The following is a 27,441-nucleotide window of genomic DNA, read 5'->3' on the forward strand; positions in this document are numbered from 1 at the left end:
CAGTGATGGCATGTGGCTAGAGTTCCTGCCATTGCTAGCATGGGTGGAGCGGCGCTGCTCTTCACGAGGATGGGGCGTTGTGAGAAACTACTGTCTGGGGCGGACAGCAGCTCTTTTGTTTCGTCCTCTTCAGCCGTCCCTCAGCTCTGAATGTTTAGATGTTCTCATCCGCAGGGTTAGAGTTCAAGAACTAGCAGTCTCGCTTTGCTGGCTGCAATGCTCGCAAGGATGCTAGTGGATTGTTGTAGGCAAACAAGGTTCTTTGGGTGGATGTGATATTTTTTTATTAGACTAACTAAATAGTTGGAAAAATTTGTTCTTTGCAAGCTTTCGGGCACAAGCACCCTTCTTCAGGCATAGACGGCATCTGCTGATGAATTGTGCGCTCTCTTGGGTGGAATAGAAGCCACACACTTGTACTTTCACAGACCTGCATTTTGCATTTTTGTCTTCTGTTCTACCCAGGAGAGCACACATTTCTCCAGCAGATTCTCCCTATGCCTGAAGAAGGGCGTTTGTGCCCGAAAGCTTGCAAAGAACACTTTTTCCAACTATTTAGTTGGTCTAATAAAAGAAAATATCACATCTACCCAAAGAACTTCATCTGCCTGTGTCCGTAGACCAACGCAGCTACAACCAACAACCCTAAGTGGATTGTTGTGTAGCACAACTGGTCTGGAGTATTGAGTCCAGGAAGGACAAAGAAATACACTGGTATGTGACCCCCTTATGGTGCCAGATGCTTTTCTTTCTCTTCCTGTTGTCAGGTGTCAAAGATTTTTTTTTTCTCTGCCTTCTTCAAGCTGCAGCCAAGACGGGATGGTGACTAGGCTGTGACTAAAATCTGGAGGGCCCTGGCTAGAGGGTCTTGTCCCTCTGCTCTGGGTCAAACTGATGCTGCATTTGGGGTCGAGGGAATTTTACCCCTCTGTCAAATTGGTACTGACTGGGGTGGGTTTGCCTTCCTCTGTAGTGGGGGCATGGTCATCTTCCATGGGTCTTTTGAGTGTATTCAACAACCTTTGCAGTGGCGAGACATTGGTGCCCTCATCCCACCTCTGCCGCCTTGACCTGGCAAGTTCAAGGATACCTGGTGTTGGGCAGTGTGCCTTGCAGGCATATGACAACATAGTTTCTGTAGTTTTAGGAGTAGGCTAGATGGACACTTGTGTGGGCTGATTTGGCTGGGACTGATCCTGCCTTGACTAGATGGTCTCCTGAGTCCCTCCCAGCCCTACCTTTCTATGATTTACTGAAAGGGAAATCACTGATTTATAAGGTGGCAAGTGTTTGCCACAACCCCATCCCCGCTGAAAATGCTGTACCCAGCTGTCTCCAGGGGTTTGCTAAACCACAGTGTTGTCCATTAGACTGGATCCCATGGTGCAATGCCCTAGGCTGAAATAAAAGCTGGTACATACTGGAGACGACACACCTGCCAGATATTAACACTGTCAGTCGAATGCACTATAATTGTGCGGTTCTGGTTTGGATTGATAGATACAGCATAGGTAGTAAATCCTGTCTGGGAGGCAAGTGAAACTGAGCTCTCCCTTGGCCTTTGAGGGGAAGAAGGATGACCCGGGGGACTTGCACGGGCCCTTGTAATGGCCCATGTGAAAGGAGGGAAGGGAGCATTTGGAAATGCAGTATTGAAAGGTACAGACCCCGTCCTTCTAGGTGAGTTATTGAAGATTAAATTGAAGAGAAAAGGACCTAGGAGGGTAGTTCTTACAGTACCGGTCCTAGAAACAGCCACAAAACTAAATATGTTCCTCTAAATATGCTTCCCAATATTAGTACAATATAGTTGTACTAATATTGCCCGTGGGACAGGGATGGTCTGAGGCTATAGGTAAGCAAGAGAGTTAAGGGCTGAGAGAGAGGCAGTGTAGCGGTGTCCCATTTTACAAATGGGGAATTGAGGTTTGGGGGCATTAAATGTCTCGCCTGAAGAAGGGTGTCGCTCAGGAAGTCTGGCGCAGGCTTGCAGGTAAACCCCAGCTCTCCTGGGTCCCAGTCCATTGCTTTCTGCACAGATAATCCTTGTTTCACTCCTGATCCCATGTTAGTCTGTTTGCCCCAAGTTGCCAGCTATGCTGATCGGGGTCAGCAAACGAACCTACAGGCTTCATTGGAGTGCCAGAACCACTCGTGTGGTAGAGAGGAGGGAAAAGGAGGAAAAAATTAGAGATGTGTGGTGACAGTCTCTCTTTCCCCACTTCGGAAAGGGACTGTTCTCACACGGCATCTGTAGGATAACACTCCTGTGTCTTCAGCACGTTTTTGAGGACATTCGTCTTTAAAACGCTTCCGTGCAGTAGGGAAAGGTCGGCCTTGCTGGGGGATGAAGAAATGGCGGCAGAGTGGTGGAGTGACTTGCCCAAGGTGGAAGAGTCAATCAGTGGCAGGGCTAGAGCTAGAACACACTCCTTTGTTTTAAGTTGAAATATTACCCTGCCATTTTTATATTGCAATCCTGCACGGTTTTGCTGGGGGCACCGTACTGCATGGGTGCCACGGGCTGCCAGCTCATGGAGCAATATGGGTTTTGCCACCCTGCTCCACCCTGGGGCTGGGTCGGGTAGCAGAAGCCAGAGGAGGGAAGGGGTGCTGCAAGCCCTTGGCTGATGTTGCATCCAGACCATGGGGCAGCGATGACTGGTTGGGAGCCCAGGGGCTGCATGTAGCCCACAGGCCTCCAGTTTTCAGCCCTAGATGGTGGAGACTTATATAAATGATCAGCGTGTGCTTTTTAAGACGTCAAGACTCTTCCCCAGCTCGGTGCTGCATGTGCGTGCGTGCCGTAGAGGCTCCGTTTTTAGCTCCGTTCCTTGGAAGCTTTGCGGGTGGGTGCAGATATCCCTGACTGATCGGCTCCCAGCTGACCATTGACAGCTCTGCGAGCAGATGCAAGATAGCAAATTCATTATGCGATAAAATATTTAGCATGGCGATACTGCAAAGGTCACTGACAGCGATGAATGTTTCGTGCTGTGCAACCCTGGACCTTTCCAGAGAGACCAGAGCCTCCCAAGCTAGTTTTGGGGAGGAGTGTTTTTTAAATAAAATGTGGGGCAATCGGAGCCAGGTCTGCATTTAACAAGTATAGGCCTTGATTACTCGGGAGCTGGATAAATAGCCATTATACTGTTCTTGAGAGCTCTCATTTGTTTCATTCAAAATGCTTGTAGGGTAAGAGAAGGAGAAAGCGTGTTTAAAATACTCCAGTACTTCTTCATTCGCATGGCTTGGGTTAAGTATTGTGCAGGGCTGAGACATTGGATCTCTGTGAGTTTTTCTTTTCTATTAAGATGTCTCTAATATAAAATTACAGCTGAAGCCTAAGGCACATCCTTGATCCTGCAGGTCTAGAAGGGGGGTGGCTTATAGAAAAGGATGTGGTTAGCTGAGAGCAGACCTCCCAAGGAATGGCCAGATGAAGCATCGTATAACAAGCAGAGCGAGGTTGAAGGCTGACCTCGAAACCATTTTCAATGAAACAGGTGTGTGAGGGGGAGGGCGTCCTGCTGAGAGATCCTGTGTGGTGTGGGATACATAACTGATCTGTTTGCTAGTGGCTTTAGCATCTGGCTCGGGCTTAGTTGTTCCACCAGCCGATACCCGACTCCTTCCTGTAACGTTTCCCCTTGACCCAACAGTTGCAGCCGCCTTGATTTGGAGGCGAGAAGGCATTTCGGACCCCAGCCTGGTAAACGCAGCTCCTCGAGCAAGGCTCTTGCTTGTCAAGGCTGTCTTGGGAAAAGTGGTAGTGTGTTCCTCCTGTGACCGCCCTTCTCACTGACTGCAGTTGAAGCAGGGGCTGCAGCCCCCTCTGCTCCTTTCTCCATTGAAGGGGGGGGGGGAAAGGGGGTGTTGTCTTTCTGCAGAGCAGCTGCTGATAACGTGCATGCTTGGGACCTGCAGCACTCCCTCCATCTGAGCAACATACGTGTCCTCTATGTTGGGAATACCCCGAGACCTTTACTTGCCTCTCCAGGCGTTTATCTGAAGGGAGCACCCAGCTTTAAAGTAATGTCCCTTCCATTCGGTAGCACTTCTGAGAGCTGCGTGGTGTTTGACCAGCTTCGTCAGGATGGACGTAGTTCCAGATAATGTAACTTCCTTTTGGATAATGAGGTTTTGCAGTATTTGATTACTGATATGAATGCATGTTGCTGCACAACTCTCTCTTTTTCCCCTCCACCCCAACCCACAGTCCTTTTTGGTCCATAAATGACAGTATCCTAGAATATTCGGCAGTGCTAATTCCAAAATCACAGGTGCAGACTGCGCGTCTAGCTGTGCGCCAAGCAACACAAACTGTTTAGAGGCAAGCAGATTGTCGGCTTGTGTTCTGGCACATTCGGAGGTACGCCAGGGTAGATTTGCACCTCGTAGACTAACCAAAGCGTGCGCACGTGAAATCGCACGCTTTTGTGAGCCGAGGCTCACTCCATTAGATGCAGTGATAGGATTCAGGGTTCCCAGCCACGGTGCTTGGTGCTGTACTTACACATTGTTCCCACTTCCAAGAGTTTATGGTCTAAGTCAGCGTTTCTGACCCAAAAGTGGGTCTCAAGACTATATGGAAGGGTAGCGAACACACTTTAAAAATGGACTCTCCTTTAAAGGAGAAAAATATGGGAAACGGTAGCCTTTCCCTTGCAGGCTGGCAGAGTTACAGCTTGCAAGGGGTTGCTTGGGGGCCCCCCTTGCCCCACACACTGGGGGGCAGTGGGTTGGGAGTGGAGGGCACTGGGTCAGGACTGGCCATCAATGTTTACAAGTGGGTCCTGGTACAAAAAGGTTGAGAACCACTGGTCTAAGTAGGCAAGGACGACTAAGGGCAAGGGAAAGGAAAGTTGAGTTGGCTTGGCTTGACAGGTGGCAAATTGAGGTACACGCGGATTAAGTGACTTAGGGGAGCGCAAAAGTCTTTTCTGGAGATGGGAATTGAATTTGCGTATCCTGAGCTCCAGTTGGATGCTTTAACCGCAGGGCATGTTCCCTCTTCTTGCAAATCCGTCTCTGCTGTCAACTTCAGCCATGATGCCTTTGGGATGCAGTCCCCCGGGGATGGCTGTGGAGAGGGCTCAAAGGGATCTGTGGAGTTTCTTAAGTTTTATTCCCAACTAAGTTTTCAAACCCACTTGAAATTGGTCTCGCTGTGCGTGCATGTGTGTAAGCACATGTTCTCATCGGGCTCTTTCTGGTAGGATGTCTATAAAGCCTCTTGTCTTGCATAGGTTGTGAACTCCTTTGGGCAGCACCTTTTCCTGTGCACTTGCACTATGCCGTGTACGGTGGTGTCTTAGCTCTGGGCAGCATCCGGAGCTGCCTTTGACCTTGTGAAGGTTCACTGCAAACTTCACGGAGTTAAGGTTCGAAAAAAAGACGTGACCTGTGCTCTGAGAGGGTTTTTATTTTGGAAGGCACCAGCGGTCAGAGGCTTTGCAAACTCAGTTTAACAATTTGGGGGAGCAGAAGGTCAAGATGGGGCGATACGGGAGTTATCATAGCAATAACATACGTGGCTGCATGGCAGGGTAGTAGCAGGTCAGGTCTTTGCCCCTCTTGCATGTGTGCATATGGACTGACTGTAAAGTGGGAGGCAGTTTTTAATACAGAGATGCTCGGGGAATTCATGGAGAAAAAGGACTCTAGGGCTAAGTGATGAGTGGGGGAAGAAAGGCAGAGGGAGAGGACAGTGATGGATATACGATTGCAAGGTGAAAGCTGACCACGTTTGAATGTCGAATGAAGTGGCAGCAAAGATACCTCCTCCAAATGCAAAAAGGAGGCCAGGCAGAGACTGGGGTCCACACCGGAGATGTCAGGAGGCTGTGAAGGCTCCTCCATGGCAGGGGGAAAGAGGTGGCAAAGTTAGGCTGGTGCCGGAGCTGGATGCCTGGAGCAACAGCCTGGGTGGAGCAGCGGGGTTCCCTCGGCTCTACTTGATGCTGGCTGCACATGGTAAGAAACATGGAGCAAAAGACCCTTCAAATAGTTGGCTTTCTGGTTTGGCTGGATGCAGATTGACCATTTTACATTTTTGAGCCGTGAGCCATCTCCGAAGGGTCCAGCTCATTGGGACGCAGCCGTTGTTGCAAGTGTGCTAGTGGATGGAGAAGCTAAATGCCACAGAGGGACTCTTCTTCCTCCTTTCTCAGTCTCGAGTTCCCGGTCATACGCGCCTGGCTGGAGGAACAGCGCTGAAAACCTGAAAGAGCTTTTTTTGTTTCAGCTCTCCAGCACAAATCCAACTCTGACAAAGCAAATCCGCCAGGCCCAGGAAGGGGGTTTTGTGCAGCAGTAAAGCTTATTGTCAGCCGCAGCGTTCAGACCCTTGGGAAATTGTGCTTATTGTTTAAGCTATTATTTTGTGATAAAGGCTTGATAAAGGCTTTGTATTTCTTGATAAAGGGAAGTTGAGGTTGGATATTAAGAAAAACTTTCTCACTAGGAGGGTAGTAAAGCACTGGAATAGGATCCACAGAGGTTGGGGATTTTCCATCCTCGCAGGGTTTTTTTTAAGACCTGGGTAGACAAAGCCTTGGCTGGGATGATCTAGTTGGGGATGGTCCTGCTTCGAGCAGGGGGTTGGACTAGATGACTTCCAACCCTAATTTTTCTATGATTTTCTTTTCTCATTTGATGTTTTAAGACTCTGCTTATGTGCCTTTAAAAATAGCTGCATGTGAGCCACAAATGAGAGCATTCACAGGGGAGGTTTTTGAGCAGTTTTAAGACAAAGCAAAACCCCTTGCACAATGATTCCCCAAGTGCTTTCACTTGTCAGCAAGGACTGATTGCATCCTGGTTCCAGCTCCTGTTCACCGCAGAAAGTGCAGCCGGCTTTGCCCAGCCCTGCTCCCTTTGGAGCCGGCCTCGCTAGGACCGGGATGGAGACCAGGGAAAGGGCGGCTGCTCCAGTGTCATTGTTGAGACAGCTCAGTCCTCTTTTCGGCACAGGGAGAGCGTGGCATCTCTTGGATGAGCTCAGGTTGGTATGTTTGGAGTGAATAAAAGTCTAAGTGCCAGTTTGGATGGAGGGAGGCTGCCTGTAATTTAGGAAACTCTGTGGGCTGGGATAAAAAAGGCATATGAGGACTAAATCCATGTCCTAGATACTCCATGAACTTTTCTTCTGTGCGGGGGGGAAATACAGCAAAGAGTCTGAGCGGTCTAGTTAGCAAGCTGACAGATTATTATAGCAAAGACTTGCCATCCTTTGTTCTTCCTGCTCGTAGCACTGATGGACAGGCATGGGTATGGACAGATGTGACAATTATGCTGCTCCAAGATATTCCAGTATAGTTTGATACTGATATAACTGTTACGTCTGTCTGCTCCTACAGTGGTTTAATGAATTTTAATCTTTGTCCCTTTAGCCTTGTTCTGTTCTGTTGTGAAGTTGCAGCTGCTCAGATCCCATACGTGGGTTTGGAGGGGGCGGATGTGACAGCTCAGTTGGAAAGCTAGATACACGCCGTGAGTCGTCTTCCTTTTTATGACACTGTTGGTCTAAAGCAAGGATTTCAACCAGGGTGTTGTGCCGTCCGTGGGGGCCCTGGAGGTTCTTGCAAAGGTTGCCAGACAGTGTTAGGTGGACAAACATGGTTCACAGGATTAAACCCAGAGTTTCTTCAAATGGGAATTGATAGTGTTAAAAACATTGTGGGCTGAGTTGTTGACAGGAAGAGAATTGCTGTCTGTCTTTTCCAGAGTCAAAACACAAGTAAAAGCTCAGAGCTGGCTTCTTCTGAGGGGTGCCTAGAGTGTAAAGAGGATGTGAACCACTGGTTTAATGCTATGGCTATGTCCGTCCACAGCCTGATCCTCCAAATCTGTGCTCATCACTGGTCCGGCCCCTTACCCGCTGCTTGCAAGATGCCTGTTGTCGGCGACACAAGCGCGCTCCACAAAATGACGTGCGTAGCATTGGGGTTGCTGCGCTTTGCGAGTCAGGTTGACAAGGAAGGCATTCTTTTAGTGCCCCGTTTCTCTGACAGATTTGGTTAATTAAGGTCACCGGGATGCAGGGAACAGATGCAAACAGTTAAAACAAGTAACAGGGTGGGACCAAAACAGTGAGGTCCCAGTTCTGACCTACTCTTGGGACGAAACATTTCTGCAAGATGTGAGCTGATCTCTGCAGAGGACGGGTAGGATGGTGTCAGCTTCTACCAGCGATGGGCTGGGGGTTTCTCCTGATACGGCTCATCCAAGTGATAGGCCGAGGTCCTGATTTCCAAAAGAGTTCAGCTCCCGTTGTGAGAGGTTTTGTTTTGGTTTTTTTTTTGTGCCTAAATGGGGGTGGTTTGAGCTCTTGGTTATTCTGCCAAATCTGCACTTCATGCTTGTTCTTGGTTTTCTTTATCATTCACCACCTTTCCTCCCACTGGAACAATTGCGCTATTTCCAACGCTCTGACTCTGAATATGTGGCAGAATATCTTCTGTTTTTCTTCCAGCAAGCAGTGACATTTCCGGGCTGTCTCCGCTGCCTACATTCAGCTCAAATGTTTGAGAGCCGTGGGGAGAAAGCGTTTGTGCCTTGAGTGTGCACTTGTGTTTTGGGTAGCACAAGTGTCAGGTCCTACCACCTGGTTCTTCGGCTTTGTTCCCTGTTGCCCGCTCACAACAGAACTGCCCTTTAAATGAACAACTTGCTATGCAGCATGCCCTGCCGCGGTGCTTCTCCATGCCTGAACAAACGCTTCTTAGGAGCTGATTCGAGTGTCGCCGTCTGTTCTCCGCGTCGCAGCTAGCAAGCACCTCGATGCAAGAGAGATGAATGTTTCGATCGTCCGGTAATCTGAGCTGGGGTTGCACATTGAGATTTTGGGTTTTTTCCAAATCTTACCACTGCCCCAGTGAATGACCTTAGTCAGGCCACTTAGCAAGCCTGTGCCCTGGTTTCCTCCTAGGAAAATGGATGCAAAGAGACTGCCTTTTTTTTGAGTGTTAAATAGCTGCTGCTCCCCTGGGTTGTCAGGCACTTGGTAAATTGGACTAACGGTGTGGTGTTGGTCCTATTTAAAAATTGGGAACGTGCTTAGACAGCCTTGCAGTAAAGGTCCCCTAGAAGTGTCGTGGGAGTTTGCGTTTCTAGCTCTGCTCCAGACTAGAACATGTCTTCCAGACGTACATTAAGAAAATGCCCAAAGAAACTGGGTGCTAAGGCTTGGCTGTATGAGGCTTCAGCAGACACGCCTGGAAGCTTGTCCTTTTGCTCCAAAGAGAAGAATAGGTATAATGTGGCTAATGGAAAGGAGGAGTCCTTTAGGTTTTCCCTCTGCTTTCTTCTTCCGCTGCATGCAAAGAGATGAAGCATGCCGGGAAATGAGGAGAAGTATGTAGCCAAGATATTTTACATCTTGAAGATCAGGTTGAGATTCTCCAGAACTTGTATGCAACCCAAGCATCTTCATTTGAAAACAGTTTTCCCCCTCCTGTCCACCGGCTGTTGTAACTACAGCCATCGAGGCACTGAAAAGTTTGGCCTTTGGCGACAGTCTCGGTGGTCAGAAAGGGGAATGGAGGATCTGGGCAGCCTCCATTCCTCTATACTCTGGCCTAGGCTTATGCATTGGAGGTCCTGGTCACCTCTTGCACATACACCGTGATCTGGAGGGATTGACGATTGCCTACTACCCCCTCCTGTTCATTGGGAGGATCTACTGTTCCCATCCGTTTTAGTTGATACCCATGAGATGTTTATCTTTATCATGACGGCGGTGCCTCATTTGCTAAAGAAATACTTTTATATGCGTCTAAATACATTTAGTCATAAGAGATGCAGGATGGAAATGAGGTGACAAGTCATCTATGCTCCTTCTTTTGTTGTTTTTCTTTAATTTAAAGACCAAACCACCTGACACTGGCTTCTCTTTGTGTGGACTTCTGTTTTGCATTTCTACACATCCATCATAGCATGAAGCTTCTCACAAAGGGCAGGAAGAAAAAGGCTGGAGCAGAGCTGACCGGTTTCACTTGCTTGAATAGAGTCAACAGCCCCCTGCTTTGGATAGGATCATTCAAAAGGCCGTGTGTGTGCACGATGTGTCATGAAAAAGGCTGTTCATACCGCTAGCTGGACTCGACCTCCAGTCTTGCTCAGCCCAAAGTCATCAGGAAGCAATGCTGGATTACTTCCACCAGGAGAAATTCAATCTACTACAAGGCGTTGTTCCTTGTGGATCTTTTTGAACTTAAATATCATTGTCTATATTTGAAGATTATTAATTTGCTGCAGCAGCTGTATCACGGGAGAGCTTTTTTTCTCCTTTTCTTTGCTTTTAATAACTTGCTTGAAATCAGTAAGTGGAGATAATCTAGAATTGTAGCTGGTTGTGTAGCGGGGATAGCAGGTGTCTGCAGGGCTCAGATAGTGCAGCGTGATCTCTTTGGGCAGAAACCAGCGCCCACAAGCAGCTGATGGGTGGACTGGGTTTGCGTTTCTATTAGAATGTAGTTTTATTATAGAAGTCCACTAAAATATTTATATATTTTGTATACTGCATGTAGCTGCACCCTCTCCTCCTCCTCCCTCCCTCCCAATCGCCCCCACAAATTGCAGTGTGTGCATTAAGTGGGGAAGCTGATCTTTCTGGCTGGGATAAAAGCACCCCAATTTGGGGAAGCATGTGTTGCATTCCTGTTAAGGTGGCTGAGGGAGACTGTTGCCTTAATGGCTAATTGCTCTTTACTCCAGAGGTGTTCATGTTCTTGTCTCCTTTTTAACGGGTTTGATGTTCCACCAATCAAGCTAACCTGTCTTAAGGTAATGTTGCTGCCTGCTAGCTGCTCCTGGCCTCTCTCCTCCTATTTCACAGCCTGGGAGACTCTTTTTAGGTTTTTTTTCAAAATTATAGATCCACCCATGGAGACCAGGCTTCAGCAGCTCAAGAAAAGCAAGTCAGCTGAAGATTAGTCTGGTCCTGCTCGGTGCAGCCATAACTTTGGAAACCTCTTTCTTTTTTTTTTTTTTCCCCCCCCTTCATTCTGCCTTCCAAAAACAAGGTACGCCTTACATTTTGGGGCATGTTGTGTGCTAGAAAATATGGTGCTAGTAGTAATTAAAGGGATTGGGAGGCATGGAGAAAGGGGAGCTCCTTCTCAGTTGGGATTGAAGAACAAAAGCCTACATTTTTGGTATGTCAAGCACAAGGTGCACATGCAGTTGTTGTACCAGTGCGCCTGTCAAAACAACTGTCAAAAGAGAGGTGTTGACCGAGGTTTCGGAGACACCTGTCAGCCCACAAAGTTTCTGCTGGAACAAAGTAGGCTGGGTTAATTTAACAGCCTCTTGCGGTGTGCAGCAGAGCCCTGCTCAGCTGACGGCGAGATTAAAGAGGGGTTTATTTACAGACAGCGCGTTTACTCCTACATTTCGGAGCGTTGTAAGAAATGATGAAGGTGTAGTTGTCAGAAGAAGTGAGCCATGTGCTGCACTTAGCGATGCATTGTCTCTGTGTTTTTTTTTTTCTTCTTTTTGCCTGTCCACCCACTCACTAATTCCCCCAAATCCAGCTATTCACGCCGCCACCTCCCGGTCGTTAGGGTAATTGGCAAAGTCGTGCCCCGTGGATATTCCTGGGCATGGACGGCAGCGCATCAAGAGTTTCAGGCGTGTCAGTCGGGCTTACATAGCTGTATTAGTTAATTAGCTGTATCCCTACAGGGGCCTTGCTTTTGGGAGCGATGGTTGGGCTGTTTAGCTGGTTGGTGTAGCTAGAGCAGACCTTCTCCGACGCTCTCTCCCAAACTAAAGCTGGGAGCATTCGTGTCAAAGACTTTAGACCTTTTGTTTTAATAATTAGCTTCTCTGTATGCCGGCTGTGAACTACACCGTGCAGATTAGTCCGTTGGAGCGGGACTGGGTGCATGTGGAGACCTGCTCTGTTGAATTCCCACCGGCTTTAAAATTGCCTGACGTGAGTTCTCATCTGGGGGGATAGCTCTTCTTCCGTGCATCAGTGAGTCGCTTGAGACCCTCTCTATAGATCCTCTACCACCCAGCAGGTCTTCATCGCAGGAAGAAGTTGGGTTGTGAATGTGCAGAAGTGCCTTTGGCTCCATGCAGGTCACACTGGGGTCTTTGCCCTTGCTATTGTTTTTTTTTTTAGGAGGAAGGTGACCAGATGGTAGTGGGGTCGATTTAACTATCAAACCCTATGCCACAGAAATCGCCCTCCCTTTTTTGTACCCTCATAGCAGGGCTGAAAAGCTCTTCCTGACTTCACAAGCTCCTCATATGGGAAAGCTTGAGACCTGCTGCCTTCTGCGTAGGATGACCATACGTCCCAGTTTGGCCAGAGCAGTCCTGGATTTCGTAGGCTGTCCCGGTGGCTTGCTGGGAATTGAAGCAGAAGTCTTGGATTGGTGGTACCCCTCTGTCTCCTACCTCCCTGACGTGGGTCTGGGCTTTAAAATATACGTCCGGCATCTCCTATTTTGAACGTTCAGTACTATTCGGAAATCTCTGCGTTTTTTGCCATTTTTATTTTAATTTGCATTTAGATTGGCTGCCGGGAGGGAGAAGGATTTGGCAAGGGGGAGCCGGAGCCGGATGGTTCACGTCTCGTTCGGCTCTATCAGAAGCGACAGCATTTACATAAAAGCCATTAGCTCTGTTATTGATAAACATGAAAGGCATCCATTTCGCTTCATTTTTCCAATGAGGAGTCTGTAATACAAACATGCAGTAATCCCACAGCGGTAAAATTTGCCCTCGGTCTCTTGGTGGTGTAGGCACGTGTTGCGACTGGACCCATACGGGGCGGGGGGGAGGCTGTGCGTGTTTGGGGAGGGATGGTGGAGCCTGTCACTATTACAACTTGCTGAAATAGGCAGTTGTCTTGCCGCATGACAGGGAGTTATTTAATGCTCTGCTGATGAGGTGTCTCTATTAATTGAACAGGGATTTAATGTCTCCTTGAAGCCTAATTGATCTGTGTGGGGTATGCATTAACATGTAAGTCTAGTAATGACTTGCTCTCTCTGCAGCTGCACCGTCCTATGGGTAGTTTTGCCAAAAAGAGCATGAGAAAAGACTTGTGTCTCCTTTACCTAGTAGTGGGTAAGAGAGCGAAAAGGTGCCTCATGCATGCTGTGAATAGGGAGGACCAGTTGGGCTATAATCCATTTTCATACCAAGGTTTTTTGCTGAGAGGGGCCAATGCAGGATGCTTTTATTTCACAGCTACCTCAATAAGGCACTCGACTGACTCCACGCTATAAGAATGCAGGAAATGCCACGCTTCTTCAGACCAGTGGTCCATCCAGCCCAGGGTCCATCTCAGGACTTTATGGGTCAATCTGCCCTGTCCTGGCTCAACTGTCCATCTACCAGGCCAGGAAGGAGGTGCTGGCCAGCGGGAATCCCAGGCAGCAGTGGAGCTGCTTTCCTTTCTCTTGCTCACATGCGTCTTCAGTGGGTGGCCTCCACTGGTTCCTTGCATGCATTGGCAGTGGGCGCTGGCTGTAATTCCTCCTTGGCACCTAGTCAGGAACCTGCAGTCCTGTTCCCATTTCCTCGTGACTTGTCCCAAGGAATCAGTTGCACATTCAGTGGCTTTTGTGGGGCGGCTTGTAGATCCTGGCGGGCCTCGGCTCACTGCCATATAACAAAAGGCCTCTCCCTACACCGGGGACTAGATGCTTTATGGGGAAGAGGATGGGAACAGAGGGAAGAGGATGGAGTGTAGTCCATCCTCTCGTGCCATCCCAGGCACCGACCATCGTTGGTTTAGGGATGTCAGAATATGCATAGGGTCGACCAATGTCCTGCACGTATCTGGAAGCCTAACATGCCTTTGCAGTCGTATTGCACAGCGCATGACTGCAGGTGCTGCTCTCGGCCAGCCAAACATCTAATTCTCCTCCAGCATCCTCTCTCTGATCTCAAGATCCCCTCAACACCAAGTTCCCCCAAGCAATTTCTAGCCAAAAACAGGTCTTCCCATGTAGAGCGTTGCATTTAGCTGCGACGGCCCCCGTTCCTGCATTCGGTGACAGGGAAGGGCGCCCAGCTGCCCTTTGTAGCATCCTGTGCCGTCTTATGTCATCTCATCAGGATTTTCTTTTTTACTAGGTTCACTGCAAATCAGGAAGGGTCCAGGTCCTGGCAGGAAGATCTTAAATCTCTTTATGAAGGATGATAACACATGTCTTAAGGGCTGGACTTCACAAAGCAGGTGTTGTTGGCCTAACATTGACTTGAAAAGTGTTGGTTTGGCGCCATTCTCAGCGAGGGGGTGACGGAGGGCCAGATCCATCGGACTGAGCATGCATACGCATGGGAATGGTCTGGTGATCTGGCAGGGTGGGGAGGAAGATATGGGGATTATTTGAACTGGGTGTTGTGCTGGGGAGGGCAGGTGGACGACGAGATGCACGGGCTGGCTCCCGCCTGGAGGAGTGGGGCCAAGAGAAAAGCTGTTTGCAAGCTTTGTCTCCAGTGGCAAGGACAACAGATGGCGGCTCCTTTTTAAAGGGAAAAAACTGGAATGTTTCATGGGAAAAAAATGCTGTTTTTATTGGCTGACATTAAAGAGTCTTGCCTGTGTTTCAATGGCTAGTATTAATGAGCACGCGCTTTGTAATGTGCTTAGATTATTCCAAAGCCCATTGCTTTCATAATGCCAGGGGTTTTTAACTGCCAACTGCGGGTTGGTTGAAGCATCCAGGACCATCTGGAGGGGGGCATAATGGGACCGAAACTTTGCTTTGGGTACCCAGAGAACCGGGCTTACTATGGAAAACGTAGGCGCTAATGCAGCAGGTGAGCGGGGGAGCTGCAGCGACAGTGACCACTGCACAGCTCCGTCTATTGTAATTACCCAGCAGGCAGCTCCCCTTGGGATAACACGGGATGATGAATATTAAAACAGAGAGAGATCATTAACGAACGGCTGAAGGGCAAAGTCCTGCCATTTAAAGCCTGAGCCTGCCAGCAGGCCAGTGGAGCATGCCCTGCGATAAGTGCAGAGGTTTTGCATAGAAAGGGAAAAATGAAAATCAAGAAGCCGACATTTTATTTTATTTTTCAACAAAAGGTCTGTTGGCATGTCCGTTTGCACACGCATAACGAGACGGGGCAGACCGGCTCCGCTCTTCTGTCCCTTCCCCTGCCCTGTGTCTGATTTAGTCCAGATGATACAAACCTCGTTGGACCCAGGACAGCTTGACTCTGCGTCGACAGCTTGCGGCACGGTCTCCTCTGCTGTTGCTTAAGCACTGCCGCAGCAAGCACGCTAAATAATGGAAAGGACTGGGAAAAGGGGTCACAGGAAGAACAAAAGGTGCAGGTATCGACCACCCGTAACTTCCTCTGTGTACCATCCTGGTCCATGCCTAATCGACAGCTTGGACCCGTATCTGCTGACTTGCGTGACCACGGCAAGCCGATACGATTGGATTCTGTCCCTCCTTGTGCTTCCCCGTTGGAAGCGCTGACATTTGCACAGCCCATGGAAAGCCACGGGGCTGCACAGGTCTCCCTGAGGACGTCATTTTGCTGGCACAACACTTGCCGCTGCTGGTGATGTGTGAAGCCAGGCTGAGCCTGTAGAGTTGGGGTAGTTTGAAAAATAAGCACAGAACCCCCAAAAGGCACGTTAGAGTCGTTTTTGAAGCGAAACGGTTGAACTAAAGCCTGAATGTTTAAGCAAGGGATATGAAAGAGGATGGTGAAGCAGGTGTTAGAGCAAGCCTGTCTGTGTTGGCTAGCGAGCAGGATGAAGGTAGCTTGCTCCGGGTTCCCTTGTGGTATCGACGTGCCGAGATGGCTGGATGGGGATGAGCCCGTGCTTTTGGGGGAGCTTGCCACGGAGCAGCTTTTCCTAGCAGCTGCTCCTACTGTCCGAGCCCCCAAGGTCTGGAATAGACTGCCGCTGGAGGTGGTTCAAGCACCTACTTTGAATGCCTTCAAGACACATTTTGTATGTTTATCTTGCTGGGATCCTATGATCCCTGCTGACTTCCTGCCCCTGGGGCAGGGGGCTGGACTCGATGATCCTCCGGGGTCCCTTCCAGCCCAGATGTCTATGAAATTGATGAAAATTCAGTGCCGTGCCTTAAACCAGGGGTCAGCAGCCTACGACGTCTGGGCTGGATCTCGGTTAGGAAGGGTCTGACCCAACCTAGGGTGGTAAAGTGTTGCTGACCCTTGCTTCCCAAAGATAAATGCTTTCCAAACTGCCCAAATGATGCAAGACTCCCAGAGAGGAGGGAAGTGGCCATGGAAATGGCTTCAATGCTGAAGATACAGGGTGTTTTGGGTGTGTGTGGGGGGGGGGAAAGGAGCACTTTATTTTAATGCAATTGCTTCCTTTTAATAGAGCCCCGTACTCAGTACCGGTGTAGCTTCTCTATCCCTGGCTACCATTGCAAGTGCCATTTTAATCGAGGTTTGAAGAGACGATCAACCTTTTGGAGCACCTGTCCTCCTCCGTTTAAGGTCACGGTAATTGTGTTGTCACCTTGGTAGCAAAACCAGGAATTTGCTGTATCTCAGGGTGTATTTTCCTTTTAAAGAGCCATAAACTTTTGTACTTTATAGCAAAACCTGCCTTTCCAGCCTGGAGTCTCTAGTCAGGAAGCTGTGAATCAACCCAATATGTCCCGGTGCCTTAAATCACCAGGACAGGAGAGTATTGACCAGCATGTTCTTAAATACGTTAGATGCCACGTTGTGATGGTGGTGAGGGTATGCCGAGCAGCCATCCATCCAGCAGCTGTTCTGGGAAGCTGCTGATGGGGCCGTATCTTCTAAAGGGAGCCACGGAGAAATGAGACGTGTGAGCATCACCTTTCATTCGGAGGTGATACGCCATCTAAGGATAGATTAGATAGCACCCTAGAGAAGAATAAGCTGGAAAGGTCAAACCACTGCAGTTTCTGTAAGGGAAATCTGCCTCCTCAGCCTGTTGGCATTTAGAAAGTTTCAATAACTGATGCTTATTTTATTTAGCAAAAAAATAACATAAATGGCGGTAAAGCCCTGGGACTTCCAAAAACGATTGAAGTAAAGCCTCCTTCAGATCTGCCCGTCATCTGGACTTGTGGCTTTAATACATGTCTGTGCTGCAGCATGCATCCAGGTATGAGCACCCAGACTTGCAAAGCGCCCCTCTGAGGGTTTGGAGCGGCACGTGAATTAGCCCCGTGTAGCCGTGTCTGCGCTGGCACTCCAGTTTTGTGGAGCTAGGATTTTTGTTGGCACCTCCTAGGACTCTTTCCGCCTCGCTAATTTAAGGAATCATTTCCTGGTGCAGCCTGGCAGAGCCCGTCCGTCTGTCCGGAGTCCCTGGGTGGAAGTGTGCTTAGCTTGCCAGCATGTTTAGCTGAAGCACTTCCAGCTCTGCATGCCGCACGCTTGCGCCCGTTCCAGCTGGTGCCAAGCCACGGATCCAGCCTTGTCCGAGGAGCTCTTCTGCTTGCATCCCTGCTGCTGTTGAAAGGGATGCAAGCAGAGGGTTGAGGAGAGGGTGCATGGCATCAGCAGCGAGTCTGGCAGATAAAGCGTGCAAACAAAGAAAGGACTGGCCATGCATCTGCCATGCAGGTCTTTTCCAGGGGATCCGTTCTCCTTCCCCTGTGGCAGAATAGGGTATGGGCCCTTAGCTGATGCACCCACACTGATCTGGCTGGTATGACAGCATATTAGCCCTTGTCTTCAACACAAAACTAGGCTCCTCTTCTGCATTCTGCCTCACCACTTCCTGTGTGGTTCCCTAAGTCTTCCTGACCCACCCTGGGCTCTGGTTTTGGCAGCTAGGATTGACACCCTGGTTTCTTTTGCTCTGCCACTTCTCCGGCTTTGCAGAGGAGAGGAGGAAGTAGCGTATCTCATTTAGGTTGAACAACTTACTTATTGACCCAGGTCTGGCAGAGATTTGTTGCAGCTCTGATTGCAAATGTTCGACTCTGCATCCTGGACTGTCTCGGCACAAGCAACAACTTTTTTGCTTTGGCATCAGAGCTTCAACCAGCATTCCCAAGTTGTACATAGACAGATTGGCCTAAATCGCAACAGTTCTTTCCCCAGGAAACCAGCTTGGCTGCCCACATCCAACAGAGATGGAAAGATCTGCCAAATCGGTGAAAGAGCATATCTTTTTCCATGGAGAGGAAGAGGAAAATCTCCTTTCTTTACGTTCTGCAAGGCCAGAAGTAGGTGCTTGGCACCTCTTAATTTCCTCTCTGCTCTGCTGGGCCCATGGCAAGGATTTCAGGTCTTAATCCATTTTAAAAACAAAACAAAACGCAGGGCCTGGTTGGGTTGGGGCAAAGGCCATTAGAGCAGGACACTGTCACCAGCATTGCTTTATTTATTTATTTATTTATTTTAAACGTTATTTCAGTCCCAAAAGAAAAGCTGTTAATCCTCCTGGAGATCGCTGTCTGGAAGAAGGAGCAGCTTTTCCAAGCCAGTGGTGGAAGCTCAGCTGTCGAGGCAAAAGAGAGCAATTGATAGTTTGGTTTGGTTTGGTTTTGCTGTTAATTGCTTTAAATGAAGAGCCGCATGCCAGGCAGCAGAGAGGGCGGGTAAGCTGCAGAGGTGGGTATTGGAGCCGATTCTCTCCCACTGCCTTAAGCTTCTCCTCCGTGGAAGATTTTGTAAACGTAAACCCGCGGGGAGTGGGGCAGGCAGCATACGGGCCAGTGTTAGCAAAATGCAGAGCAGGGATCTGAACGGCAGAGCTGGCTTCCTCCTCACCCCCTGCCTAGACAGAGCAGTGATTGTCGAGGGCTGGGAAGCCAAGTACTGCTATTGCCAAGGGACTTTTTTGTTTTTAGTACAGCCACTGGGATTTTGGGACTTCTAATCCAGGCTGTGGGGGACAATGCCGTAATGCTAACAGTGGCGGGACTGTTACAGCCCAACCTCTGCGACACGGTTAGGAAGGCAGCACTTTCTCATGTGTGCTAAGCCTGTAAGCTCAGCTTTGATTCCTCCCCAGTAATTGGTTCAGAGGTAGGTAGAATAAATCCCCGGTTGCATGTTTACATTTTTGGCTTTTCCCTGCTTGAATTCCCTGCAGATCCCATGCGGCTGGGTGAGGGGGCCCAGGGAAACGGCCTGCTGGAAGTAAACTGTCCCGTTGTCCGTGAGCATCACGGATTCACATAAATTTAGGGCTGGAAGGGACCTCGTGAGATCATCCTCTGTAGCAATGTGGTCACAACCTGGAGGTCTGTCCCTCGGCTGCTGCGGTATCCCGAAGACGGGCAGCAGCCCTTTTTCCGACCGTAGTTCTGGCTCCCTTGTCCCTTCTTTCTCTCTCTGCCAGGGTTGGCAACCTTGAAGAACGGCAGGCTGCAGCCTGCAACCTGTCCACTGCCCGGACCGCACCCTGCTCTGCTCGGAGGGATGCTTTGGTGCCAAAAAATGTGTCTCCGTCATTGCCAGGTGCCCCCGCCTCGATCCCCCTGCCGTGGGCTGGATCCGGTCTCTTTGTGGGCTGTAGGTTGAAGACTCCTCCTCTAGGCTGTTGCCTGGGCCCATCCCTGAACAGTTTTTGGAACAAGGTCCTGGCTGTCTCCCAGCCCTCGTGCTACATAATCTGCTCTGGAGCTTGCTGTAGCACCGTGGCCCATCTCTGTGTCCAGTGCCATCCTCTTCCCCCAGGTTTCGTTTTTCGGAGTGGGGACAGTCTCTGTTCAGCAGCCAGCCCGGCTCTATTTTGGAGTTAGTGGGGAGCATGTGGTCTGATCCCTTGTGATAGGGGTAGGTAGGTGGGGAATTGCAGGGCACTGCAGAGACGGAGCAGCCTACGTGTCTTGAAGGGTCTGATGCTAACCAGGCATATGGGAACTGCCAGTGGATAGGAGATGAGTGACTAGGTTGGAAAATACAGGCTCAGGGACTGTGAGATGGTGTTGGAGGTCTATAAAAAGCTGATCCCCCACTCTGGGTATAAATGGCATCCTTCCTGTGCAAGCAAAGCAGGCCAAATCCTGCTTGAAAACATAACCAAGGCTCTAACTTGTAGTTTCAGCTGGGCAGATAACCCCAGGTTCAAAGCCCATGCGAGTTTGACCATAAGGAGTTTGTATTGGGGAAAACATGGAAAAAGGGAAAGGCCTAGAGTGGATGAGAGCTTCATTGCGGTAGGGAAGCGTAGCTGCGAATAGCTGGTGTTTTAGGGGTGTCTCCACGTCATGGGGACAGGGGGAGGAATAAAGGATCTCTCTAGAGGTCTTTCATTTGGAAGCAGAGAAGAAGCAGGTAACAATTTACCTGTGACACTGATTTGCTGCGGTTAGCAAATGCTCTCTGCATGGTGGCAGCCTCAGTGAGAGATCTGGTGGTGAAATTTCCACGTGGATAAAAGGATGTTAACCTTTGTCTGTGGCATTTGCAGCTTCTGGGCTGGAGACTGCCATGATCCTAGGGAGGAAAAGACCCTGGCAGCGATTGTGGAGAGCCGAGATCCGTCTTGCTTTTGTGCGCACAAGAGCATTTCCACCAGCGTTGAGCAGAGATGGCACTAAAGTGCCGCGATATGAAAAGGGTTTACTTTGCGGCATTGTTCTGTCATTGCTCAGCAGGATAATTGACTCTTGATTTAGGAAGGGAAGAGCTGAATGTTTGCGTTCTGGGTTATAAAGCCCTATTCAGAAGGCAGGGCCCTTCTCTGCACAGTGTCTGCTCTGACAAGAACAGGATGCTCGCGCTCTATTATGCCTGTATCGCTGTAACGTTGCAACAGCTGGTGTTGTGTAAACAGCTTTTCTCCCTCCTCCACACCCTTCCTGCTGCTGTTGCGAAACATAAGAGCCCCCAGTACGTTGGGGGGTGGGCTGGGGGGGGGAGTCAACACAACAGTGTCTGCATCGAAAAGGAGGATTGAAATGCCCGTTCCTGGAAAAGACTGCATCCTTGAGATTAAACTCAGCAGATGACTCTGCATCTTCAAGGATGGGGCAGCCTGAATGTATCTTGCCTTGCCTGGCATGCTTCGTTCCCAGACAACAAGGAGCTTGTCTGTACCACCCCGACAGCGAGTCCGGGCTGTGATGGGCATCAGCACGGCCCGCCCATCTTTGCCCGCAGGCTTCTTCTACATCCAGGAGTTAATTCAGGGCCACAGGGGGCGTTTTGATGAGTTGTCACGGTCCGGGGCAACAACCCCTCTCTTTCTCACTAACAACTTGCCAAAAGTCCCTTTGCAGGATGTGGCTGCAGGTGGGTGGGCAGCGGTGTTTGGGAGCAGGACAGGTGGGCAAGGCTGGGATCATGAGGTTGGGGCTCGGGGCAGTGATAGTGTGGAGCCAGGGCTGCTATCTGCTGTGTGTGCGCCCCTGTCCTGGGGGGGAGGCTGTTTTTGGGGGTGCGTGGGTGCCATGTCCCAGGAGCTGGCAGGGGGTGCATGCAGCAGAGCTTCATCTGGGTGGTGCGGTCCACGGCTGCCCCTGTGGCGCTCTGTGCGGTTCTGAGCCCTGCCCGATCCTACCCAGGGCAGCCTATACCGTCCTTCTGCCCCTACAACGCCAGCTGCTCGGTGTGGGCAGGAGCATGGCATGAGCTGCCCTGGGCAGGGCTTTGGGAGGAACGTGGGCCAGATCCAGTCAACTAATGGGCATCCCCTGCAGCCCAGATCCAGTCAGTTGGTGGACTGGATCCAGCCCGCGGGCCTCGTTTTTCCCACTCCTGAATTAACTGGTGAAAACGCTCAGGGGCCAGGCCTGTGAGGCTGCTCCCGAGCAGGGGCCCTGTTGTGCTGAGCAGTGCCCACGTATGAAGTCTTTGCAGAAAGGAGCATGCAGCCTCAACAGGGGACAGGCATGACCGCTGGGTGTGGAAGACCGTGGTGGAGGAGAGAAGACGACAGTGACCATCGCGAGCACCGAGTCGCATCCATTGCTGACTTTAGGAGCCGTAAGTGCTAAAATGTGGTGGTGGTTGCTGCAGAAATCAGAGTAGGCTCTAACGAGCTCCTCTGCGGACACATTGTGTCCTTGTTGCTGGTTTTGCAGGGAGAATGCAACAAAACCTATTTGTCTGGAAATCGAGCAGGTGTCTGGGCAGATGAAGAGTAGGTGTGTTTGAGTAGGAAGGTGCTTTTTTTTCCCCAGGTGTCTTTCCATAGAAGGAGGAGAGAGACTAAGACTTTGGGCCCATAGCGCTGTCCAACTCTAATCCTACAGAGAATAAAATGAAGCAGCCTCTGAATACAGACCCTATACCAGACACTGGGGAAGCCACATCGGTGCGAACAGGCAAAGGCCAACCCAAGCTTTGATTTGTACCAGTTTCAATCGGGGAATGGTTTAGGGACAAATCCTGCACTAGTGCACGATCTACATGCCCCTGCGTGCCGAAATGGGGCGGGAATTGAGACCCTTGTCGGATATAGTCTTAAATGTATTCAAACACAACAGACCTAATCATTAACCAAACAGGCCAAAAGCCAACGTCACATAACATGAAGAGCCCTCTGTAAGGAAGACTTGAGATCGTGGTATCTCATAGCCAAATCTTGTTTTTAAGCATTTTATTCTAAAGTGCATGTGTTGAACAAGTAGTCTGTCACTTGGGGGGTGCAGGAGGGATCTTGTTGGTTCAACTCTGGTCTGTGCAGCTGGGTGACCTCAGGTTAGGAGCTTGACCTGCTGTGTATATGAGACGGTCCAGCTGGAAAATGCAGCGAGGGAGCTGAACGTCACGTGATGACGAGACCTGAAAAAGGGCTGGGTAACGCTGTGACCGTCGGTGTTGGCAGGCAAGACACGATGTTGAAATCTCGCGAGGCTGGAGCTGGGCTGTTCTCAGTGGGGGCAGACGACAGGACAAGGAGCAATGGGCTGACGTTGCAGCAAGGGAGGTTGAGGTTGGAGATTAGGAAAAACTCTCTCCACGAGGAGGGTGGTGAAACACTGGACCCAGAGAGGTGGTGGAGTCTCCGTCCTTGGAGGTTTTTATGACCCGGGTAGACAAAGCCCTGGCTGGGATGATGTAGTTGGGGCTGACCCTGCTTGGAGCAGGGGGTCGGACTAAATGAGATCTCCTGAGGTCCCCTCAACCCTCATTTCTATGATTCTGCTACAGCCTAACCCAGTCCTACAGGGATAGATTGAGTTCGTTGGGATCTTTGTCCCATGTAAACATCTGGCACCGGTCGCTGCTGGAGATGAAACGCTAGACTTCCTGGATCGCCGGTCTTGCTGTGGCGAGGCAGCTCTTGTGAGGTTAACCTGGGAGAGGAGGGTGCGATGAACTGCTGAAGCAGACCAGCTCCAGAAGGCACATGGGTGGCATCCCCTCCTGGCGGCATGTGGAGGGGATTCCTGCTGCCGCCCACCTGGCTGTGCAGGAATACGGGGAATATCTGAAACGGCTCCCTTTCATCCTCGGTCTGAAATGCCTGTGGGGAGAGATCACAAGGCTGCTCTTGCTGATTGAGTGGTTGCTCTCCATGCTGGGTTTGAAGTGGAAAAGGTCACCTCCGTTGGGTCTTCAGGGATTTGATTTGATTTGATTGTCTAGTAGCTCTTGTGTGATATGTGCACTTGCTAATTGGGCATCGTCTTGCATTCGTGTGTGTAAGGCTGTCCCAGAGATGCAGGGCAGAGCCGAGGCCCTTTGACTATAATCATGCGTTTGCACAAATTCAGAGCTTTGGGGGGCTTTTGGCCATGCTTTCAGCCATAGTTTGGACTTGCAAAGGCTTTTGCAGAATTATTTTCGCAGCATTCCCAAGTGGTAGGTTCTTACTGCTTTAACTCTAGGCTTTCCTCTATTTAAAACTGGAAAGGAGCTGAGAAGAGCAGCGTTGGAGGGGGTGGCATGGAGCTCTTCCATCCCGGCCCTGGCAGGGGACTCTTTGGCTTAATGAATCATCCGCTTTACACATCTGTGCTTTGCTAGTCTCTCAGTGTATTTAACAAAAAAAAAAAGTCTTAATTTATTTTAAAAAATAGAAATGCACTAGAGCTGCACTTTCCAAGCCATGATTTGCAAAAGAAAATGGGACAAAAGTTGGCTGGCAGTTATTGAACAGCTGGGCTTTGCTTAATAGGCCTAAATTAGAAGGATTATATGTCTGCCTCGAACACAGAATTTACACTCTCCAGAAACTTCTTAAAAGGAAGCTGAGGCTGAATGGAAAAGCTTTTTAAAAATGCTGCTTGATAGCCGCAATCAGCCCGAGCGCAGACAGAAATATCAACATCAAGCGACTTCCTCTCTCACCTCCTTGCCAAGGTCTCGGTTCAGATTCGGGGTGGGTTTCCCACCGCTCCGGGCCGGTGACACCCCGCGTGCCCGGCGCGGGGAATGAAATGCAAATCCTTGTTTCCCATGCGAAGTCCTGCGGGATAGCGGGAAGGGAAGAAGAAGCTGCAGGTGTTTTAGTGCCCTTCGAGCGGGGCTGCTAACTTGGGTTTCCTGCTGGTAATGTTTTGATCTGTCCTAATAGATTCCCCCTCCTCTAATCGCTCTTACGCAAAACAGTCCATGTTAGAGTCTTTCAGCAGTCAAAACTCGTGTTGCCGAAGAGGCTGACATGTGAACTGGCAAAGAGCAGTATAAATTACAGTGTGTGAAGTGCCTTCTTCCAAAGCCTCAAAGGGTAACGACCCCTGCATGCTTCGATTTCTAAGCCACAAAACAAGCGGCTCCCTGGGAGGCCTCTCCCACCTTTTACATCAACTACGCCTTTGTCTTAACACAGAAGTCATGCGCTAGAACTGCACGGGCAAAGCCTATGCGGTAAAATCCTACCCCCCCACCCATAAACACGAGTGGTATAAACAACACTTATAGCTTATTCTGTGCACTATAGACCTGCCTCCACATTCGGGTGTAAGGGCTTGTTCATGTTTGAAAGGTCTTACAAGGCTGTGCGTCCTCCCCCACACCCCACATTGGATAAAGAAAGCCAGAACAGCTTTTCTAAAAACAGGCCATGCATTGCATTTTTTTGGCAAAAAAAAAATCTTACTTTTTTTTTTTTTGCAAAAAAGCTAAAAGATGGTCTAATAAAAGATGCCACGGCTCCCACCAGTTCTGGTTTTCTAAGAACAACACATCTGTACTTCTCTGTTATCCTGTGTTAAGCCACATCCCTTGGGAATCATGGGAACTCAGTTGTGCTGCTTCAGAGCAAGTGTACAGCATCCTGGCCAGGCCTGTCGTGGTGCCACGTCTTTCACCAGCCTTTATGCACCCGGGGCTATTCCTTTGCACGTTCTAAGATGGCAACGCAAGTTCATCACCAGAACGGGCTATTTCTCTGGAGTGCCACAACACCTTGTTGTCCGTTGTGGAAGGCTCACCAGAATTAATGAGGGATGGTCTGGCATGATGTTGGGATCTTTAGGATCTCAAACTTGCCCTGTGGTGAGAGATTTTTGATCTTGGCCACACTAAGGATGTGTCATTCTGGTCCAGCCATTGAACCTGCTGTTTCCTGGGTTTATTTAGACATCTTCTGGACCCTTGCCCAGGAGAAAGGGCCTGTTTAACTCTACCCTGAGCTGCTGCAGACAGTGGAATGTGCATTTAGAAACCTGGCAGGCATCTGTAAAGGGTATGGTCACTCTCCCCAAATACATCTTGGGGTTAAGTAGCCGGAGGGGAAAGAAAGTTTAAGCTAAAGGGCAGCGTTGGCACAAGAACACATAGGTCTAAATAAGTCATGTAAGAACTGAAGCTAAACATGAGAAGGTGGTTTTTAAGAGGAACAAGGTTATAGAACAGCTTTCTGTTTAGCAGCGGGGACAGGAAATTTAACTAATGAACGTGGAGCTTGATTCCCGCATAAAAAGGAGCAGATGCCATTGTTGTCTCTGGAGCAATGAGTGCTGACAAGGCTTCTTCAAGTCCAGAGTTTGTATGTACCTGGTGACAAGGCCGGAGGCTCTGAGCAATGTTTGCTCTGTGTGATGGCTGCTTGCCATGTGTTGCCCATCCTCTTTGAGAGCCTGGGGAAGCACAGGTGGAAGTAGGCAGCAGTTGGGTTTTTATTTGAATGTTTTGAATAGCTGAAGAACTATTCATATACTATGTACTTCCTACTACTTGGGCAGGGATGTAGACTCAAGAGTCCACTGTGCTGTTACGATGTCCCAACACGTTTCTTTTTAAACAGTAAAAAATAGCTTTATCAAATATCCAACATGGGTGCAGGATTAAATAAATGAAGCCTTGAGTAAGAAGACTGCTGATGATTTCATGGACTTGTGTAGGTGGGTCACGAATGTGCTCTGCATCTCGGTGTGGGATGTGATGGCAATCAACTGTTCTCTCTGCCCGCGGGGCAGGACAAGAAGTAATGGGCTTAAATTGCAGCAAGGGAGATTGCAGTTGAATTTTAGGAAGGATTTTCTAATGGTGGGGCTGGTTAAGCTCTGGAACTGCTTTACCTAGAAAAGTTGGGGAGGCCTGGGTATCCTGAGCCAGCTTGTGCTCTGCTCTTGTTATCTTCTCCCTTTGCCAGGATGCAGCCAGTTGGTCACCAAACATGTTGCAGATTATCACCTGTCCACTTTCTCAAGTATTTACCCAATGATAAACCAGGAAGATAGGCCGTATCTCTGGTTGCTGGGATGGGACCCCCAGAACTAGTGTGCAGTGGAAAAGAAATACTATGTGGGCAGTTGCAAGGCAGCAGCATTGCCTTGTAACATGCATGCTGAAATAATAGAGCAGTGGTTTTCCCTTTCATTCTTACTGCAAAGCAGGATAAAATGCACTGCAAAATAAAATGAACTCTGCAGTAAGTGCCCTGGACCCAAGGGAGATGCCTTTATGGTACCTTAATCCCTAATTTATCTCCTATAATCTCAGATTAGTTAGAAAGATGATGACACTGATCATATTATGAGTCAAAGCACTTTTGCTTTATCTGCTGCTATGATAAATAAGCCCGCGGCACAGCTAGGTTTTAACTTTTGCGTTGACACCATCTTGAAGGGGTCCTCATGTTGACCTGGGTAGCAGCATGAAGCAGGGTGGACCTGGCATATGTCTGATGTCTGTAAGATCTGAAATTTTGGAGAAGTAATCGTCTTGGGGCTTTTCAACTCTCTAATGTGGTAAAAGCTCAGAAGGTGGAGAAAAGGAGGTGTTTATAATGGAAAGCCCTGGTAGGCCTCGGAGCAGAGCTGTTCAAATCCAAATGAAATATGTAGCACGTAATACTGGAAAAGGTGCCTTCCTCCGAACTGGCAGATTGATTTCTCTACTCACAATTTGGGGGTCATCTGCAACTTGGGTACTGTCTCTGCCTTGTCTTAGTGCTAATCAGGATCTTCTTGATTCACTAATTTCACCAAACTTGGTGGTGACCACCTCTTGCACAAATGCAGTCCATCTCCTCCCAGAAGCTTGAGGCCATACAGGTTGTCCCAGAAATCTCAATGTTGTCTCTGATGTTTCTGTAACCCTCCTAGGGCTCCTTTCCTGTGTGCTGGTCCCAGCTGG

At 49.4% G+C, this 27,441-nt stretch overlaps 1 protein-coding gene across 5 annotated transcripts in view; it reads left to right on the forward strand.

The window, feature by feature from the left end:
* EXTL3 (exostosin like glycosyltransferase 3) overlaps positions 1 to 27,441 on the forward strand; it is a 193,374-nt gene that overhangs the window by 42,062 nt on the left and 123,871 nt on the right. Inside the window, exon 1 of one of the 5 annotated variants that reach the window (XM_019483813.2) lies at positions 11,922 to 11,941. The exons of the other annotated variants lie outside the window; for them this stretch is intronic. The gene's annotated coding sequence lies outside the window, so the exon portion shown is untranslated. Of the gene's footprint in view, positions 1 to 11,921; positions 11,942 to 27,441 lie in introns of those variants that run through there. 5 annotated transcript variants of the gene reach the window in all.

Source organism: Alligator mississippiensis, chromosome 1, assembly GCF_030867095.1.
Source record: "Alligator mississippiensis isolate rAllMis1 chromosome 1, rAllMis1, whole genome shotgun sequence".
Taxonomy (NCBI): Eukaryota; Metazoa; Chordata; order Crocodylia; family Alligatoridae; genus Alligator; species Alligator mississippiensis.